Source organism: Microcebus murinus, chromosome 7, assembly GCF_040939455.1.
Source record: "Microcebus murinus isolate Inina chromosome 7, M.murinus_Inina_mat1.0, whole genome shotgun sequence".
Lineage (NCBI taxonomy): Eukaryota > Metazoa > Chordata > Mammalia > Primates > Cheirogaleidae > Microcebus > Microcebus murinus.
The window spans coordinates 26,119,056-26,137,475 of NC_134110.1; the positions used below are offsets into that span (position 1 = coordinate 26,119,056).

At 46.2% G+C, this 18,420-nt stretch overlaps 1 long non-coding RNA gene across 1 annotated transcript; it reads left to right on the top strand.

Annotated features, from left to right (window-relative positions):
• Positions 1-2,109: 2,109 nt before the first annotated feature.
• Positions 2,110-8,132, top strand: LOC142871919 (uncharacterized). The gene is made up of 2 exons (XR_012920135.1): positions 2,110-2,250; positions 7,925-8,132. It is a non-coding gene; the product is annotated as an uncharacterized LOC142871919 (long non-coding RNA).
• The last annotated feature ends 10,288 nt before the right edge of the window (positions 8,133-18,420 follow it).

The window sequence follows — 18,420 nt, forward strand, 5'->3', positions numbered from 1 at the left end:
CCCTCTGTGTACCCCATTGGTTCCTTCGCTTCTCCACTTTCCTGGCCTGCTGAGCCTACTGCTGCCTCCCTGCTCATGACCAGTTTTCTAGGAAAAGAGGCTGGGAATAGCTCTTGCCTATGGAGCTTCTTCTCTGCCCCGTCCCCGGCCCCATGGGGTCCTCGATGGGTACATTTGCCGTTGGGGCCTGACCTACTGAAGGGCTTCCTCCCTTGACCTGGAATCTACGTCCTCCCAACCTATGGTCTTTCACGTGTGCTCTTTGTTTCCTGACGTTCTGATCTGCTTCCTTCCTCTTTCATCACTTTGTACCTCCGCCAGTTTACAGCTTTTCTTTTGGTCTTATGCGCCTAAAGCAGAAAGTACTCAGGTGTAATGGGCAAACGGGCTATCAAAATACTGTGCTTAATTGTGTGTGGGTTTTTTTGGGGGAGGGCGGGGAGACAGAATCTCACTCTTGCCTAGGGTAGAGTGCAGTGGTATCATCACAGCTCACTGCAGCCTCAAACTCCTGGGCTCAGGTGATTCTCCTACCTCAGCCTCCTGAGTAGCTGGGACTACAGGCACACCACTACCACACCTGGATTCTTTTTGGATTTTTTTGTAGAGATGGGGTCTCGCTCTTGCTCAGGCTGGTCTTGAACTCCTGGCCTCAAGCTATCCTCCTGCCTGGGCCTCCCAAAGTGCCAGGATTACAGGTGTGAGCCATGGTGCCTGGCAAATTGTGATATTTGAAAATATAAACGTAATCATGTATAAAACCCAGAAAAGTGCTCAGGACCAGTTAACTAAACTCTTCTTAGACTAATTACATAGTAATGGGGTCAAGAATAAATACCTTTTACTGATGGTCAGAGCCAGTAAGGACTTTCCAAATAGAGTGGCTTTTCTTGTCTCAGCTGTGGGTTGATGTGAGCTATTTAGGCTGTGTTTTTGAGGTAGACTCAGCTAGGGTCATCAGCAGTGGGCACAACAGGCCATAGAAGGTCCCTGCTGCATGGCTCCAAGCTCACCTGTTTTAGAACTATCCTGCCTTCTTGACCTGAGGGTATCTGTAATGTGTCCTGGCCTATTTGTTTTCTTACAGTTGGGGGTACACAGTCACATAAGGAAGCGGTGATGGGGGAGAGTCGGGGGTCTGCTTGGAAGCACTTCTCAGTGAAGGAGAAAGTTGTCCTTGAGAGGTAACAATACTTTTGGGAATAAGTGGCCTTTGCCTGTTTGGGTGATATTTGTTAATGGGGTGCTTTGCCTTCTCAAATTTTGTAACATTCTACTCTCATTTGACCTCATCACGGGGCTGGTGGAGAGTGGGATGGGACCAGCTCTGTGGGCCTCTTGTAACACAACACAGCACAGGTAGTGTCTGAACTGGGAGTCTGGTATCAATGCAGAAGAAGGGAGGTGACGTTACCGCTTTTCTGTATAGTTTGTTTCTTCCTGTCAAAGACATCATTTTGACATTAGCTTTCCAGTTTCTCCCTTTGGAGTTACATTAACATATATCTTTGATTAAAGGAAGCGAGAGAATATCGAGCAGATGAATCTAGAAAACTCAAAGAAACAGAAAGTGAAGGAGTCAAACCAAAAAATGAAGGGAAGACATGGGGAATACCAGGTTTGAATTTTTAATTTATTGCTTATGTTCATTTTTAAACTCACAGTCTTCAATATATTGCCTTCTTTTTTTTTTAACTCAAAGCTTTTTATGAGGATTTTATGAATTTAAGCCTTTTGATCATTTCTTTTGATAAATTAAAAAATATGTACTTTGTGTTCACATAAAACACACTTATTTCAAATTTTGGAATGGTTGGGTCTGCCTCCCAACCTGCCTCCTGCCTTGTTGCTTCCATGTTGTGCATGGGGATTTAAAGTGAGCTGGTGTTTTAGGGTGGGAATCAGACAATCCCTTTTTGTCCTAGAGGGGATTTGGTTATTTGTTACTTGGAATCCTCTGACGAGGCTGCTGCCACCGATTAGGCTGGACTTTAAACTAGCATGCAGCCACTGGCTGGGGGGTCAAGGTGGCCTGGACCTGGACAGCTGACATCCTAAGAGTTACATTTGGTCTTCAGTGGCCACAGTGGTGGCAGTGGTCTTAGTGTTTTCATAGACATTCTAACTTTATTGTGACATGGAAATGCTCTCAGTATAACTGTTACCTTGTGACTTATAGCCGTACTTGAAAGAAGAAAATAAATTCTCCATTTCAGAAGAAAATCCAGGGCAGACTAATGTTACTCTCGGGTAAGGTTTGTTCTCTTTATCCCTTTGTAGAGCAAAGTGAAATGGGGATGGTGAGGAAAGGGAGGGGGCATATCACCTTTCATCCTGAGAGTCTGGCCTTTGTGACGGAATTTGGACCTGCACTCCCTGTTTTTATTCCAGTCTTTGCTTTCACTTCAGCAGAAGTTTGAGACTCCCCAGGACTGTGGAGCAAGCAGGTTGGTAACAGGAGATGCGTCTGACGCATGGAGATCCAGCTCTTGTATGTTTGTGTGAGAGCCGAGATGTAATGTGAGTGTCGGAGGCGACTGGCATCTCCCTTGTGTGCTGTGGCCCTTTTAGTTTGTTTTTGTTTTAGATACATGATTGTATCAGAAATAATTGTAAGCTTGATATTAATCAGTAGAATCTCATTGTTCTCATGGAATAGAACTGAAAACAATCCAGAAGGCATCAGGCATGTGGTTGTCACTGACCTTTCCTTACCTTGTTCGCTGTTTTCCGCTGCTTTCTTGTATCAGATGGTGACATAAATGGCTCCCTTTGTCCAGCACAACAGAGAAGAAAGCCTGGTGGAAAAACTGTTACGTTTTGCTTTTGAAAAATGTGATACAGTAAACGCATCCGTGGCTTGACGGCAGGATTTGTGTGTTGGTTCATGGCGAATGGAATCTAAGTTAGGATCACCTAGTTTGCTGTGTTGTTTTAAACAGGATATCCATTTACGAACTAAGCACCTGGCCTTGGAACACAGGGGTTTAATTTGATGATTTATCCGAGTCACGTCAAACTGTGTTTACTAATTTACTGTAATCTGCTCTCCTGGGGAGGAGACGGACTGTTCTGTGTTACGTTCACCATCTGCTGCTTCAGCATGCTTGCTGCCATCCCCAGCCACGGACACGTGAGCTGTGTGTCACTTCTAAGTAGGCACTGGGGTACACAGGCCCACACTTTCCAGGTTGCTGAATCTGTTCATGTGAAGGCAGAAATTGGGATTTTTTTTTTTTTTATGGTGAAATACTCCAAGTGTTAAATGTTGCTGCAATTTTATAAAATGCTTGGCTGTGCAAACAAAAATGTGTGTGTCCAGATTTAGCTCACGGGGCAGCAGTGTAGCCTCTGAGCTGTAGGCTGAGGTGGGATTTGCCTCTTGCCTGGCGTTCTGTTCATTTTTGTCTCATGGAAAATGACAGAAAGTTATGGAAACTTTACTTCTGTGTTTTTTGTTTAAATTTTGATAAAATGTTTACATAACATAAAATTCCTTATTTTAACCATTTTAAAGCCTGCGATTCAGCAGCACTAAAGTATATTCACAATCTTGTGCAACCATCACCACTATCTAGTTCCAGAGCGTTTTCATCATCCTAAAAATACCCCTCATACCTTTAAGCAGTTAGTCCTGTTAAATTGTTTAGCCTAATGCTGCCTGCTTATGTATTTTAAGTTCAGCCTCTAAAGGTTTCTCTGCACATAGTGAACCGTAAACTAACTGGGTGTGTAAACAGACTGTAACCTATTCTTGAAACAACTAGCCAAGTCTCAGCCAATCACAAGCCCTTGACTGTTCACACCAGGTTCCAGAAGGCAAAGGCCTAGCTGTAACCAATCCAGCTATTTCCGCACCTCACTCAGTTTTCTGTAAGTCACTTTCCTTTTTCTGTGCATAAATGTTATCCAACCATATGCAACACCAGAGTCTCTCTGAACCTATTATGCTTCTGGGAGCTGCCCAATTCTTGAATCATTCTTTGCTCAATTAAACTCTGTTAAATTTAATTTGTGTTGAGTTTTTCTTTTAACACTCTTATTTCCCTTTTCCTGAGCCTCTGGCAATCACTAATCTACTTTTTATTTATATGGATTTGCCTATTATGGATTTTTCATGTAAATAAAATCATACAATATTTGTCCTTCTTTAATTTAGAGTGTTTTCAAGGCCCATGCACTCTGTAGTGTGTATCAATACATCATTTTTGTGGCTGAAACACGTTTTGTTTATCCGTTTATCTATTGATGGACATTTGGGTTGTTTCCACCTTTAAGCATTGTGTTTAATGAATATTTGTGTATAAGTATTTGTTTAAATTCCTGTTTGCAATTCTTTTGTGTATATGGCTAGGAAAGGAATTTTGGGGTCATTCTATGTTTGACTTACTGAAGAACAAACTTTTCTAAAGTGGCTTCACCATTTTATTTTTTATTTATTTATTTATTTATTTTTGAGACAGAGTCTCACTGTGTTGCCCAGGCTAGAGTGCCATGGCATCAGCCTAGTTCATGGCAACCTCAAACTCCTGGGCTCAAGCAATCTTTCTGCCTCAGCCTCCCAAGTAGCTGGGACTACAGGCATGTACCACCATGCCCGGCTAATTTTTTCTGTATATTTTTAGTTGGCCAATTAATTTCTTTCTATTTTTTAGTAGAGACAGGGGTCTCGCTATTGCTCAGGCTGGTTTTGAACTCCTGACCTTGGGCAATCGCCCTCCTTGGCCTCTCAGAGTGCTAGGATTACAGGCGTGAGCCACTGCGCCCGGCATCCATTTTATATTCTTACCAGCATTGTACAAGAAATCTGATTTTTATACATCCTTGTCAACACTTGTTATTTTATGTTTTTTTTTAAATTATAGCCATCCATGTGGGTATGAAGTAGTATTATTGTGAGTTTGACTTGCATTTCTCCGAGGGCTAGATATGTTGAGCATCTTTTCATGTGTCTGTCTGCCATTGGTGTCTCCTCTTTGGAGAAATGGCCATTCAGATCCTTTACCCATTTTCTAACTGGTTTATATGTTTTTTATTGTTGAGTGGTAAGAGTTTTTGTCTACTCTGGATACCAGACCCTCAGCAGGTAGCTGAATTGCAAACATTTTCTCTCTTTCTGTGAGTTGTGTTTTTTCTTGATGGTGTCCTTTGAAGCACAAAGTTTTTAATCGCAGTGAGTCCACTTTATGGGATCTTCAATTGCTTGTGCTTTTTGTGTCTTTTTTTTTTTTTTAAGAAAATCCATTATATAATTGAGGGTCCTAACAATTTACACCTATGTTTTTTCTGTGAGTTTATAATTTTAGCTCTTACACGTAGGTCTTTGATCTATTTTGAGTTAACGTTTGTATATGATGTGAGAAAGAGGTCTGACATCATTCTTTGTGTGTGGATAGCCAAGCACCACTTGTTGAAAAGACTGTTCTTTCTGGATTGGATGGTCTGGCATCCGTGTTGAATTCAAGTAACTGTTGATGTGTGGGTTTGTATTTGTACCCTCCTTGGACTCCATTGATTGGTGTGTCTGTCCTTGTGACAGAGCCATGCTGCCTTGATCACTACAGCTTTGAAGTTGTGAAATCAGCCAGTGTGAATCCTCCAACTTTGTTCTTCTTTTTCAAGATTGTTTTGGCCATTGTGGGTCCCTTGTATTTCTGTGTGAATTTTAGGATCAGGTCATCAATTTCTGTAAAAAAGCCAGCTGGGATTTTGGTGGGGCCTGTGATGACGTTTTAGATCAACTTGGGAAGTATTGCTGTCTTAAGCGCAGGAAGTCTTGCAAGCCATGAACTCAGGATGGCTTTTGATTATTTAGTCTGTCTTTAATTTCTTTCAGCAATGTTTTACAGTTTTTGGTGTATAAGTTTTATACTACTTTTGTTAAATTATTCCTTGTTTTTTATGCTCTTGTAAATGGAATTGTTTTCTTAATTTCATTTTCATTGTTTTCTTGTTCATTGTTTCATTTTCATTGTTTCATTGTTTTCTTAATTTCATACTCATAGCTACTGGTTAAAAATACAACCGATGTTTGCATATTGCATACCCTGCAACTCTGCTAGATTCATTTATTAGTTCTTATAGTTTTTGTGGATTCTTTGGGATCTTCTATGCACAAGGTCAGGCCATTTGCAAATAGAGATGATGTCCTTCTTTCTTTCTAATCTGAATGTCTTTTATTTCATTTTCTTGCCTGTTTGCTTTTGGTAGAACCTCCAGTACAATGTTGAATAGCAATAGTGAGCACAGAAATCTTGTCTTGTTCCTGGTCTCAGGGGAGGCATCTAGCCTGACACTATTGTGTTTGAGTTTAGCTGTGGGGTTTTTGTAGATATCTTTGTTCAGGTTGAGGAAGTTCCCTTATGTTCCTAGTTGTTGACTGTTAACCTGTAAGGTTTTTAAAATACAGGTGCTTCCTGTGGATTAAAAGAGACTTAAAACTGGGTGATGGATGTATGGCGTTAAAGAAGAATTTTTCATGACACTTGTCAAAGGTGATAAGGCAGACTTCATCCAAGAGGGACCACTGTGATGGGGTTTTCACATGGGGAAGAGGAATTGGGCTCAACTCATAATACAAGGACATGTGAGGATTGATAGCCCCAAAGCAGAGTGGGGGTCATTGGTTGGTAAATGACCAAGAGGACCTCAGGGGTAGGAGTATTCTGGCTGAAGGCAGGCAGGGTGACTAGCCATAGAGGGACAGGAAGGAGGAATCTGACCAGATATTGAGGGTTGTGGAGTTTTGTTGAATTGACCCAGCAGGAGCCTTGCTGAAATAGGACTAAGCTGGTCAAAGGCAGAGCCTGAGGTCAGGCCTAGTCAGAATGAGGACACAGGCCAGGCCCACAGGCTCACACCTGTAATCCTAGCATTCTGGAAGGCCGAGGTGGGCTGATCATTTGAGCTCAGGAATTCGAGACTAGCCTGAGCAAGAGTGAGACCCTCATCTCTACTAAAAAAAATAGAAGGAAATTAGCTGGACAACTAAAAATATATGGAAAAAATTAGCCGGGCATAGTGGCATATGCCTGTAGTCCTAGCTACTTGGGAAGCTGAGGCAGTAGGATTGCTTGAGCCCAGGAGTTTGAGGTTGCTGTGAGCTAGGCTGACACCATGGCACTCTAGCTCAGGGAACAGAGTGAGACTCTGTCTCAAAAGAAAAAATGAGCTGGACATAAGGGCATGCACCTGTAGTCCCAGCTACTCAAGCGGCTGAGGCAGGAGGATCCTTTGAGCCCAGGAGTTTGAGGGCACTGCACTCCCACCTGGGTGACAGAGTGAGACTCATTTTCTGAAAAACAAAAAAACAAAAAAAAAAAAGCAAGAAAGGACTCAGAGGAGCCTGCCTCAAGCTTGGTCCAGGAGAGTCTTTGTCAGTGGGGATTTTTTTATGATTCTATTTCTGCAGATGTTGGGAAGTTTTCCAAAAAAGTGTTTAAAGGATGTAAATAAAAGTACGTTAAAGATAAAAAGGGAACCAAAAAACATAACCTCTTTATTTTACAGAGTTGGGTTTTTTTTCTGTTAGCAGCACAGACTTCAGTGTGTCCGAAAAGGAAAGAAAAGGTTGGGGGTTTTATTAGAGAAATGTTATGTGTTTATTGAAAGAAGGGTCATGGGCACCATCCAGGGTCCAGGGGCTGGCAAGCTCAGCTTGGTGAGTGACAGCGGTGGGCAAAGCTGGACTTAGGGTTTCAGCAGCCTGAATTGCAAATAAGCTCAGCTTGGTGAGTGACAGCGGTGGGCAAAGCTGGTCTTAGGGTTTCAGCAGCCTGAATTGCAAATAATTCTTGGAGTGCATGCTCTGTGCCTGAGTGCTTTACCTCTGGTTCCTCAGCTGGTTTAGTTGGGTGTGACAAGAATAACTCCATTCTTATAATCCATTTTCACATATTGTTCTTTCTACTTTTTTCCCCCCTAGAGACAGCGTCTCGCTTTGTCACCCAGGCTGGAGTGCAGTGGTGCCATCACAGCTCACTGCATCCTCGAACTCCTGGGCTCAAGTGATCCTCCTGCCTCAGCCTCCCAAGTAGCTGGGATGATATAGTTGCGCACCACCACACCTGGATGTTCTTCCTACTTTTGTATGTGCTTGAAGTTTTCCCTAATAAAACATTACACAGTTAGAAGCTTCTGGACCCCACTCAGTTGATTTTGTTGGGTAGTTGTATGGTGAGGCATTGAGAGCTGCATCCTGAAGAGAAGCTCCTCAGGGGATCTTGGCAGCTGCCCTGGAGACCTCTGACCCAGTTCTGGAGTGTTCTGTGTGGGCAGCTTAAACAGCATCTGGTGGTTCATTTGTGGTCTACAGGTCGATATCTGAGTAGGCGTGGCAGGATCCTCAGGTCGGGTCTCACGGGCCATGCTCAGGGTGTGTTGGCCGAGCTGGGCTTCTGCTCCAAGGCCTCAGGCTCCTTGGGATGCTTGTAGGTCCCTGCAGCGATGGGACGGGGGGGGGGGGGCTGGTTTCTTGTTGGCTGTCACCTGGGGCCCACTTTCCGTTCCCTTCCACATGGCCCCTCATCCTCACAGCCAGCAAGGTACCTGAATCCAGTCTCTGACTCCCCCTCTGTCACCAACTATAGGAACTTTTCAGGGGCTCCTGTGGCTAAATGGGGCCCACTTGGATAGCCTTCTTCTGCTGACAACAGGGGTGACACTGGTGAGGGTCCTTGCTATCTTAAGACCCACCTGCCATGCCCCTGCAGGCCCCCACATGCTCTAGGGTCAGGAGCCCCGTAGCTGGGCCTATGGGAGAAGGCTGGGTGGGGTTCTGGTGGGTGAGTATGGGGCAGGAGGGCTGCAGGGATTACTGTGGGGTCCTGAGTGTCAGCTGTGGAGTTCTGAGTGGCAGCTGTGAGGTCCCAGCCTATCCTAAGGCTGGGACACAAAAGTTTCTTTAAGTTTTCTTGTTGCCCCTTGAATGCTCCCTGCTCCCGGCTGTCGTCTGTTGGGACATGTTCTTCCTGTTGTGATTTCCTCACACATCTCTTCACTGTCTGTGAGAACGACTAAGGGACTTGGGAGCAGGGAGCTGGGTGGGGTAGGCTTGTGCTTGCCACCTGAACGAGATGTGGGCCATAGGGATGGGACTTTGCAACTCCAGGAACCCTACCATTAGCACAGAAGGAGGCCTTGGGTGGAGGTCCTCTGGCCTGTGGGCCTGCTGTGGGGGGCAGAGGCCCCGGCCAGGCCCCTCAGTCTCCTGTGCACCCTCCACAGCACCCACCTCGCCTCGGTGCAGGAAGACTCCCAGCTGCTGCAGCAGAGTCATGAAAGAGCCTTCTGAGTTTGTGTGCCCCAAGCTCTGGGGCCTGCTGGCCATGGTACTTGAGGCCATGGCCTGGCCCAGCCTGCCTTGGACTGAGGGTGTCTTTGCCCATCTCTTTCCATTGTGCTTTGTAAACTTTCAGGAACTTTTCAACACTTTTGGCCCACTGGCAGCCTGCTGTGGTTTGAATGTCCCCTCCAAAAGTCATGCTGAAATTTAATTGCCGTTGTAATACTTACACTGATAAATATTAATATTTAATACTAAATACTTAATTCTTTAAGAGGCGGGGCCTTTGAAAGGTGATTAGACCATGAAGACTCCATCCTCATGAATGGATTAATGTCATCTGGGGAGTGAGTGAGTTACCCCAGGAGTGGGTTCCCGATAAACAGGGTGAGTTTGGCTCAATTTTCTGTCTCTGTCTTGCGTGCTTGCTTGTCCTATGCCGTAGGATAATGCAACAAGGAGGCCCTCGGCAAATGCAGCCTCTTGATCCTGGCCTTCCCACCCTCCAGTAAGCCAGATAAATTTCTGTTCTTTATAAATTACCCAGTCTATGGTATTTGTTATAGCAGTGGGAAAATGGACTAAGACACAGCCCCTTAACCTCACTTTTCTTTTTAAAGAGACAGGCTCTTGCTATGTAGCTCAGGCTGGACTTGAACTCCCGGGCTCGAGTGATCCTCCTGCCTTGGCCTCCTTAAGTGCTGGGATAAACGTGAGCCACTGTGCCCAGCCTTTTTTTTTGTTTGTTTTTTGAGAGATGGCATCTTAACACGTTGCCCAGACTGGTTTCAAACTCCTGGTCTCAATTGATACCCCCCAACACTCCCAAATATCTGGGACTACAGGTGTGTATCACCTCATGTGGCATGGCCCCTTTCCTCTCCAGTGTTGCTTTGTTTCTTTAAAATGTATCTTTGTTATCATTTTATGGGATGTTGGCAAAGGAAAACAGATTGGAGGGACAGTACCTGGTCTGAGAACTCAGTTCCTAGGTGTCCAAATAATCCAGTGAATTTGAGTGGTTAAATAGGTATTGTATTATACAGTCCTATGAAGATAATTCATGTAGGTATTCTTGCATTTCCTGGGAGTTAGGAACAGCCTCAAATTTAGCAAACTGCTGTTTTCTTCTTCACTCCTGAATCAAAGAACAACTGGCATTGGCTTCCGAACTTTGTGCAAACCCTCAGCTAAGAGTTAGAATCCCCTTGCAGTTCCCCCAGGGTTCTGAAGTTGCATACAAGCACTTTTTAAGAAATGAACTTCACAGAAGTACCATTTACATGTGATAAGTCATATTCATCTACAGTGACAACAGGGTGAGTTTTGGCAGAAGTATCCTGCAAAGCCACTGCACTGAGTACAGATGTGTCCCCTCCCCACTTCACATCCCCACCCCAGTGTTTCCTCTGGCTCAGGACTTTCTGCAGGTGTTTCCTGGTAATGTGCTGATTGGGCAAAATCAAACCTCTTCCAGATTCTACCTCCAATGTTTAGTGGGAGTCGTTTAAACATCAGCTTGCCAACTGAAATAACAAATGGATTGTTAGATACAGGTTGTTTGAAAAACAATACCAATAATAAATACTTTATGGGACTTGAATTTAGATGAAGTATGTGAGGAGTTGGATTTTGCCATTTTACTGACGACTAACTTTATCAGTGTATTTTAAGTGTGAATTACTTTATTTCTTCTCTATGTTCTGGTACTGTATAACACATTCTTGTATATTTTATGAAAGCCCTGAGGTGGTGCTAAACTTTACTACTCAAATTAAAGCAGACCTTATCTGTATTTTAATAGGAAACAGAGAAAAACTCTACTGAAGTGCCAGCCAGAAGTGGGAGTGTAGCCCGAGAGCCTCTGCTCCATGCCAGTGTGGGTGGCAGCAGGAGCCGCAGGGGCCAGCCTGGTTCTCTCTGCCGGTATAGACTTTGTAACCGTGTCCTCCAGAGACCAGCAGGCTCCCGTGCCCAGAGTCCGGACCTTTCAGCACGCCACCAGGGATGCCCGAGGGCTCATTTCTGTAGGGCTCTGCCAGGCCAGGTCTGAGTGATCATGGCAGCCAGTGGGCATCCAGGCTCTGCCCAGTGAGGACAAACCCTAGGAAAGGACTGGCTGGTGACCCTGTGGTGGGGCTGTGCCTCTGTGTTTCATTTAGGGTCTGTCTGTGGAAAATCCTACAAGGGTGTCCTTTTCTCAAGTCCCTGTGTTGTCCTGGGTCCTGCCAGAATCACATTGTAGAACTGGGACCAGAGGTGGAATGAGTCGCCCTTTAACATGGCCCGTGGGTCTTTTATTACTTGAAAATTTAACCTTTTATTCTTTTAGACTAAAGCTTGTGATGATTGTTACTATGGTAAAATGATGTATATGCATCAAACCAGCACCCAGCACCCCAGAAGTTGATGGATTTGCTTTAAACTATGGTCCTGCGTTTTAACCAAGCAACACCCACCCTGTCCCTTGGTGCTTGTCCACTCAGCCCCCTGCCTGCCCTTGTTCACTTTGATCCACCTTGAGGTCAGCTTAGGCTTTCCCCGTCCGTTGTATTTGGTATCCGTGGTCATATCTTTAGATACTGGGCTTTGAGTTTCTGGACAACAGTGTAGCTTGATGCTCTGATGTGACAACATCTGTACCTCTCACTCTTCCCCTCCACCCCTGCAACAGGGATTACTAAAGGAGGCAGTCGCTGCCTTGGGTGTCCCTATAATCATCAGCTGTTCCAGTAGCTGGGGAATGGGTGCTGCGTGGGAGGGTGCGAGGTGAATGCCCATAGTGCTTTGCTGAATGAAGAAGCAGCCAGGAAGTGAGGGAGCTTCTTATTCTTGTCCCTCCGACTCCAGAGGAGTTGTGGTGGCCTCGGTGGCCAGCTGCTTTCAACCAGTGGGTGATGGTGTCTTGGGGTCTTCCCGAAGCAGTCTGCGCTCCTGCTGCTGCTCCTAGGAGCTTTCCTAGGGGTGGCATCCCTCCCCTCCTCCTTCCTCAGGTAGGAGGGCCAGGCTGCTGCAGGAGAGGCCTCCCCGAGGGCTGCTGCTGGGCTCTCCTGCCAGTACGTCCAGAAAAGAGCTTGGATTTCCATTGTCTTTCCCTCTGCAGTCTTCTGTTTCAGTGAAGCTGCTCTGGCCATCTTCTCCTTGGTGACGTCTGCGACAGCTCCCCTGCCTGCGTTCCATATCAACTCTACCCACAAACCCTGCTTTCCAGTCTTATTATAGTGAGACCCCTCCTTACCTGCCTCTGCTAGCCCAGGGTGTCTGAGGACGGTTTGTAGGTGTCAGTCAGCTAATGGGTGAGCATGTTCAGGCGAGGATGCCTGGCTCCCCCATAACCAGTGCTGGGGGTCCCCGCTGGTGCCCCATACCAGTCCTCCTCAGGCTCTTCCTCTCTGTTTAGCTTGGGTTTTGTTTCCAAATGTATTCTGACTTACCATTATTTTAAAAGCTACTTTTGAAGGACCATTTTTCCAAGGCGATGATTTCAAAACTCACCGTATCATCAGGACAGAGGTGGCCCTGGAGGATGACCAGGAGCTGCCCTTGCTGTAGCTCTTTTGGCAGCCCGTGGACATTTCTTGTGGCCTGGGAGCTGCCAAGAGAGGTATTGGAAGCTTTTGGTTTTGGGTGAGCACTTCCATCCACTTGCTGGTGTTGGGATCAGAGTCAGAGGCTCTTTCATGCCCCTGCTGGTAGATTTACTGTCACTTTTGCCAAGCATATTTTTAAAAAGGGGGAAAAATGGACATTAAAAAGATGGGACGCTTCTGTGAGATTATTTTGAATCTTTTGCCCAGTTTTTTAAATGGCAGGCTCTCTAAATGAGGGGTGAGAAAGGTGGGTTGAAAAAATCAAGAAAGAAAATGAAAAATTAGATGGCATGAAGGTAAGAGAGGAAACACAGGACATGAATACATGTACATGAATACATGTATTCATGTATAAATTTGTATTCTAGGTTTGTACAGATCACCAAACTAGTGAAGACTAATAACCATGAAAAGCTGCCTAAGAAAAGAGGCCAGGCAAGCATCTTAATTAGTAAATAAGTTTGTGAAAATGATTCTGATGAGCAACTTTATAGGCACTCATGCCTGGTGAGTGTTTATTCTTACAAATATACAAAGACAACGAATGAACTTAGTGTCTGATTTTCTAATAGAATTTTATTGTGAAATAAGTCAGTACTGTCTGGATGGGGCAGTGGCAGTATCCCAGTGTCCTTCCCTTCATGGTGTTTGTGCTTGAGTCAGGTGGACGCTGGTGGCATGGCCTGTGCTTGCCCCAAGGCTGGGAGCAGCCTCAAGCCAACGTCTGTGTTCACCACTCTCAGTTCCTGCTCCTGCACAGGCCGCAGGGGTGAGATCAAGAAGCCATTTTCCGAAGCTCAGTTGGAAGCATTTATTAGAACCTCACAGCCCTGGTTTGTGCCCCTGTGATGTGGAGCAGTCATGTGGGTGGGGTGCTGAGCTGCCTTCCCTCCTCCCCTGGGATCTCTGGGTGGGCATCGCCAGTGGGGTGTGTGGCCCCTCTCATGGCGTGCTCTCTCCCTCCTGGGCAAGGTCCCGAGGCCACAACGAGGTCCTGCAGATGGGAGGAAGATGATTCTCAGCAGATGCCAGTGGGTCTCTGATGGGCCGTGTTCTGAGAACCAAAAGAAGAGAGTGAAGGAGACAGCCCTGCACACAGTGTCTGGGAGGAAGGGAGCCCTGGAGGAGGGCGGCTGTCAGCTCATAGACACTAGCCATGGCAAGGGCTGTGTGAAAAGTGAAAAACAATGAAAAGAATCTGAAGAGAAGGGGAAGAAACATGTTGGGAAGTGGACAAAGGCAGTGATGCTGGAGGGGGGCTCAGGAACAGGGGCCTTAGCTGCAGGGAGCAGGAGCGTAAGATAAAAGGGTGGCTGCGGCAGGAGCCGGAGAAGAGTGCTCTGGAGAGGAAGAGGATGAGCACAGTCGCCCCCATGAGACAGGAGCAGGGACCAGCACAAAGTGGAGGTGCAGAGCTGAGCCCTGCTGGGAGGACATGGCCAGGGCCCATGGGGAAGGAAGAGTTCCAAGAGGGAAACACACACACAGTGAGGACAAGGAGGGGTGAGAAAGGTGGGTTGAAAAAATCAAGAAAGAAAATGAAAAATTAGATGGCACAAAGGTAAGAGAGCAAACACAGGACAGCAGGTCCAAGTCAGAGACCCTGGTTTCCAGAAAGGAAAAGAAAAGGAAGACCAACAAAGCTGGGGAAGGAAGAGCTCGAAAACCAGAAGAAGGAAAATTGAAAGCTAGTGACCCAGGGGAAGGTGGACAGGCCAGAGAGAAGAGCGCAGTGCAGGAGTGAGTGGGACCTGGCTGAGGGCGGCCACCAGGGAGGAAGACTGGTCAGGAAGCCCAAGGAAGAGAATGCCCAGGGCAGCAGGAAACCAGCTAGAAGCAGAGAGACCTTGAAGAAGGAGCCAGTGGATGGTGGAGTGTCCAGAGGGAAAGAGAAGGAAAAGGGCCAGGAGGCAGGGAAACCACAGACAGAGAGCAAGAATGGGCAAGAGAGGAAAGAGGAAGGCAGCAGGTGGAAATGGCATTCCACATGCCCACCCTGCCCTGCTGCTGCCCAGGACAGGGACCACCTGGGCTGCTTTCCTGCAGTCGGGTAGGGGGTGGGAGTGATGTACAGATGTGGCACTGGCTTTTGCTGCCCCACTGTAGGCTGCTGGGTTGGCGTGGGGTACAATCCAGAATGTTCTCTTGTATTGGCAGCTTGGAGCTATCAGTTTTCTGGATTCCCGCGACAGTGGTGAAGAAGTGCTTACCATGTGGCATTGCTTTGGTCAGTCATTTTTGAGGTACGTATTGGGGTATCCATTTTTCCCAGGAGGAAACTGAGGTATAGAGAAGTTAAATAACTTGTCCAAGGTCACACAGCATGAGGTAGAAGAGCAGACACTGGACTCAGCCACTCTGTAATTGTTGCTTTCACCCTGGCTCTGCCTGGACATGGGCACGAACCACACAGCTGTCCTGGGAGATGTGCAGGGCTTAGTGTGAGGAAAACAGCATGAGCCATCTTAGTTTATTATATTGAAATGACAATATTTTGGATTTATTGGTTGCAATGAAATACATTATTAGACTTAAGTTGATTTGTTTGTTTTTCAGTGTGGCTTCTGGACACATGTGAACGCCACTCGGGGCCTGCGGGCAGTGTTGCTTCCTACCTGGGGAACAGTCACTGCACAGCTTTGGGGCTGTAGGGTTGAGGTGGAAAGGTCTTTTTGGGTGTCAGCTCTGACAGTTAGCAGCTGTTTGATTCTGAGAAGATTACTTAATTTTCTAAGCCTATTTTCTCTCTTGCAAGTTGGGAATCCTCTTGCCTGCTCCGAGGATGTGATGTTGAGTAGGAGCCTGTGTGTGAAGCCTGGTTTATCCTTCCCTGGATAACCCTCTAGTGGTCTGGGAAGGAAGAATTGGGGGTGGGGGGAGGCCATAAACCCCATGGATATTGGCAGATAGTTCGTAGAAACCCATCCTGGTCAGCAGGACCAGAGCTCCTTGACCATGGCTCTGGCTAAGGGCAGTAGGGTGCTTGTCCACATCTTCTCCACCATTTTGATTACAGCCATCCCGGTGTTAAGTGACATCATTGTGGGTTTGACTTGCATTTCTCCAAGGGATAGAGATGGACATCTTTTCATGTGTCTGTCGGCCATTGGTGTCTCCTCTTTGGAAAAATGGCTGTTCAGATCCTTTACCCATTTTCTATCTGGGTTATCTGTTTTTTATTGTTGAGTGGCAAGAGTTTTTGTATATTCTTTTTAAAAGAAAACCCATTGTCTAATTCAGGGTCCTAACAATTTACACCTATGTTTTTTTCTGTGAGTTTTATAATTTTAGCTCTTACACGTAGGTCTTTGATCCATTTTGAGTTAACGTTTGTGTATGATGTGAGAAAGAGGTCTGACTTCATTCTTTGTGTGGATAGCCTAGCACCACTTGTTGAAAAGACTGTTCCTTCTGGATTGGATGGTCTGGCATCCGTGTTGAATTCAAGTAACTGTTGATGTGTGGGTTTGTATCTGGGTACTCTCCTTGGACTCCATTGATTGGTGTGTCTGTCCTTGTGACAGAGCCATGCTGCCTTGATCACTACAGCTTTGAAGTTGTGAAATCAGCCAGTGTGAATCCTCCAACTTTGTTCTTCTTTTTCAAGATTGTTTTGGCCATTGTGGGTCCCTTGTATTTCTGTGTGAATTTTAGGATCAGGTCATCAATTTCTGTAAAAAAGCCAGCTGGGATTTTGGTGGGGCCTGTGATGACGTTTTAGATCAACTTGGGAAGTATTGCTGTCTTAAGCGCAGGAAGTCTTGCAAGCCATGAACTCAGGATGGCTTTTGATTATTTAGTCTGTCTTTAATTTCTTTCAGCAATGTTTTACAGTTTTTGGTGTATAAGTTTTATACTACTTTTGTTAAATTATTCCTTGTTTTTTATGCTCTTGTAAATGGAATTGTTTTCTTAATTTCATTTTCAGTTTGCTCATTGCTACTAGTTAAAAATATAACCGATGTTTGCATATTGCATACCCTGCAACTCTGTTAGAATCATTTATTAATTCTTGTAGTTTTTGTGGATTCTTTGGGATCTTCTATGCATAAGATCATGGCATCTGCAAATAGAGATGATGTCCTTCTTTCTTTCTAATCTGGGTGCTTTTTATTTCATTTTCTTGCCTGTTTGCTCTGGGTAGAACCTCTAGTACAGTGTTGAATAGTGACGATGAGCACAGACATCTCTTCTTGTACCTGATCTCAGGGGAAGCATCTAGCCTGTCACCATTGCATATGAGGTTGGCTGTGGGGTTTTTAGATGTCTTTGTTCAGGTTGAGATAGTTCCCTTCTATTCTTAGTTTCTTGAGTAGTTATTTTGTTTTGTTTTGTTTATCATGAAAGGGTGTTGGATTTTGTGAGATGCTTTTTCTGCCTATTGAGAGATCTTATGGTTTTTGTCCTGCCACATTTTCATTTACAAAGCCTGAGAATCTAAGTTGGAAAACACATTGGCCTCAGGATTCTGTGAGGGAATAGTGGGCCTGTGCTGGGATTTACTTCTTGGTTTGTAGAAAGGATTGTAAGGAACAATATATGCAGCTGTCCTTAGCAGTATCTGTGGGAGGTGGGCCCTTAGGAAGGTCAGTCCCTTCAGCAACTGAGTTGCTCATTCTGAAATGTTGGGGGCACCTGCAAAGCCAGCCTCGGTGCTAAAAGCCAGGAAGTGCAGCCCATCACCTTTGCTCATGGCTTCCAGCCATGAGACATCTGTGGAAACTGAGTTGGCTGGTGGTCATGGGAGAGCTACAGGCCCACCTCCTTCCCTGCCTGTCTTCACTGCAGCCCACCAGTCTGAGGGTGAAGATGTGTGTGACTTCAGCTACTTCCCAAAGTCCTGGCATCCCCATTTTACAGTTGAAGAAGGCTGCACAGCCACTGGAGGTGGAGCCAGCGTGGCCTGCTGCTGGCCCAGGGCCGCCACCAAGTGCTGGTGTAGAGGTTTTGCAGCTTGGCCATGTTGCCCAGTGGGGACACCCTGGCCAGGTCAGCATTTGTCCTAGGGACCATGAGTGCAGGGACGGAGACCACGATTGTTACTGTGCATGGTCTGTGGTCTTGGGGTGAGAGGCTGGTAGCAGTGCTGATACTGCAGGACTTCTGGGGCAGGTGTTCACAGGCCCCTCCTGTGGGACTGCACTGGCTGGATAGCAGGGGTGTCTGTGGGCTTCTGTGTCCTGGATGTGCTGAGGTTTGGTACCTGCTGCTGCTTATGCAGCCTCGTTGTGCACTGTGGGGCAGGGCTCCCAACAATGTGAGGTCCCCTTCTCCTGAGGTACAGGGGTAGCCCATGCTTAGGAAGGACCTGCACTGTGCCCCTGCTCTAGGAGGGTCTGAGGAGAGAGCAGTGCAATGGTGTTGTGTGAGCCATGGGGCGTCCTAACAGGCAGCTGAGTGTCAGCGGGGTCAGCAGGACTGGATTTGGATCTAGGTCCCCGACCCCAGCCTGAGAGGTTTGCTAGACCACGAGTGCAGGCAAACCAGCTCGGCAGGACCGGAAGTGCCCTTCCGCACACACCTTCCTCTGCAGGCCTGGGGTCCAGC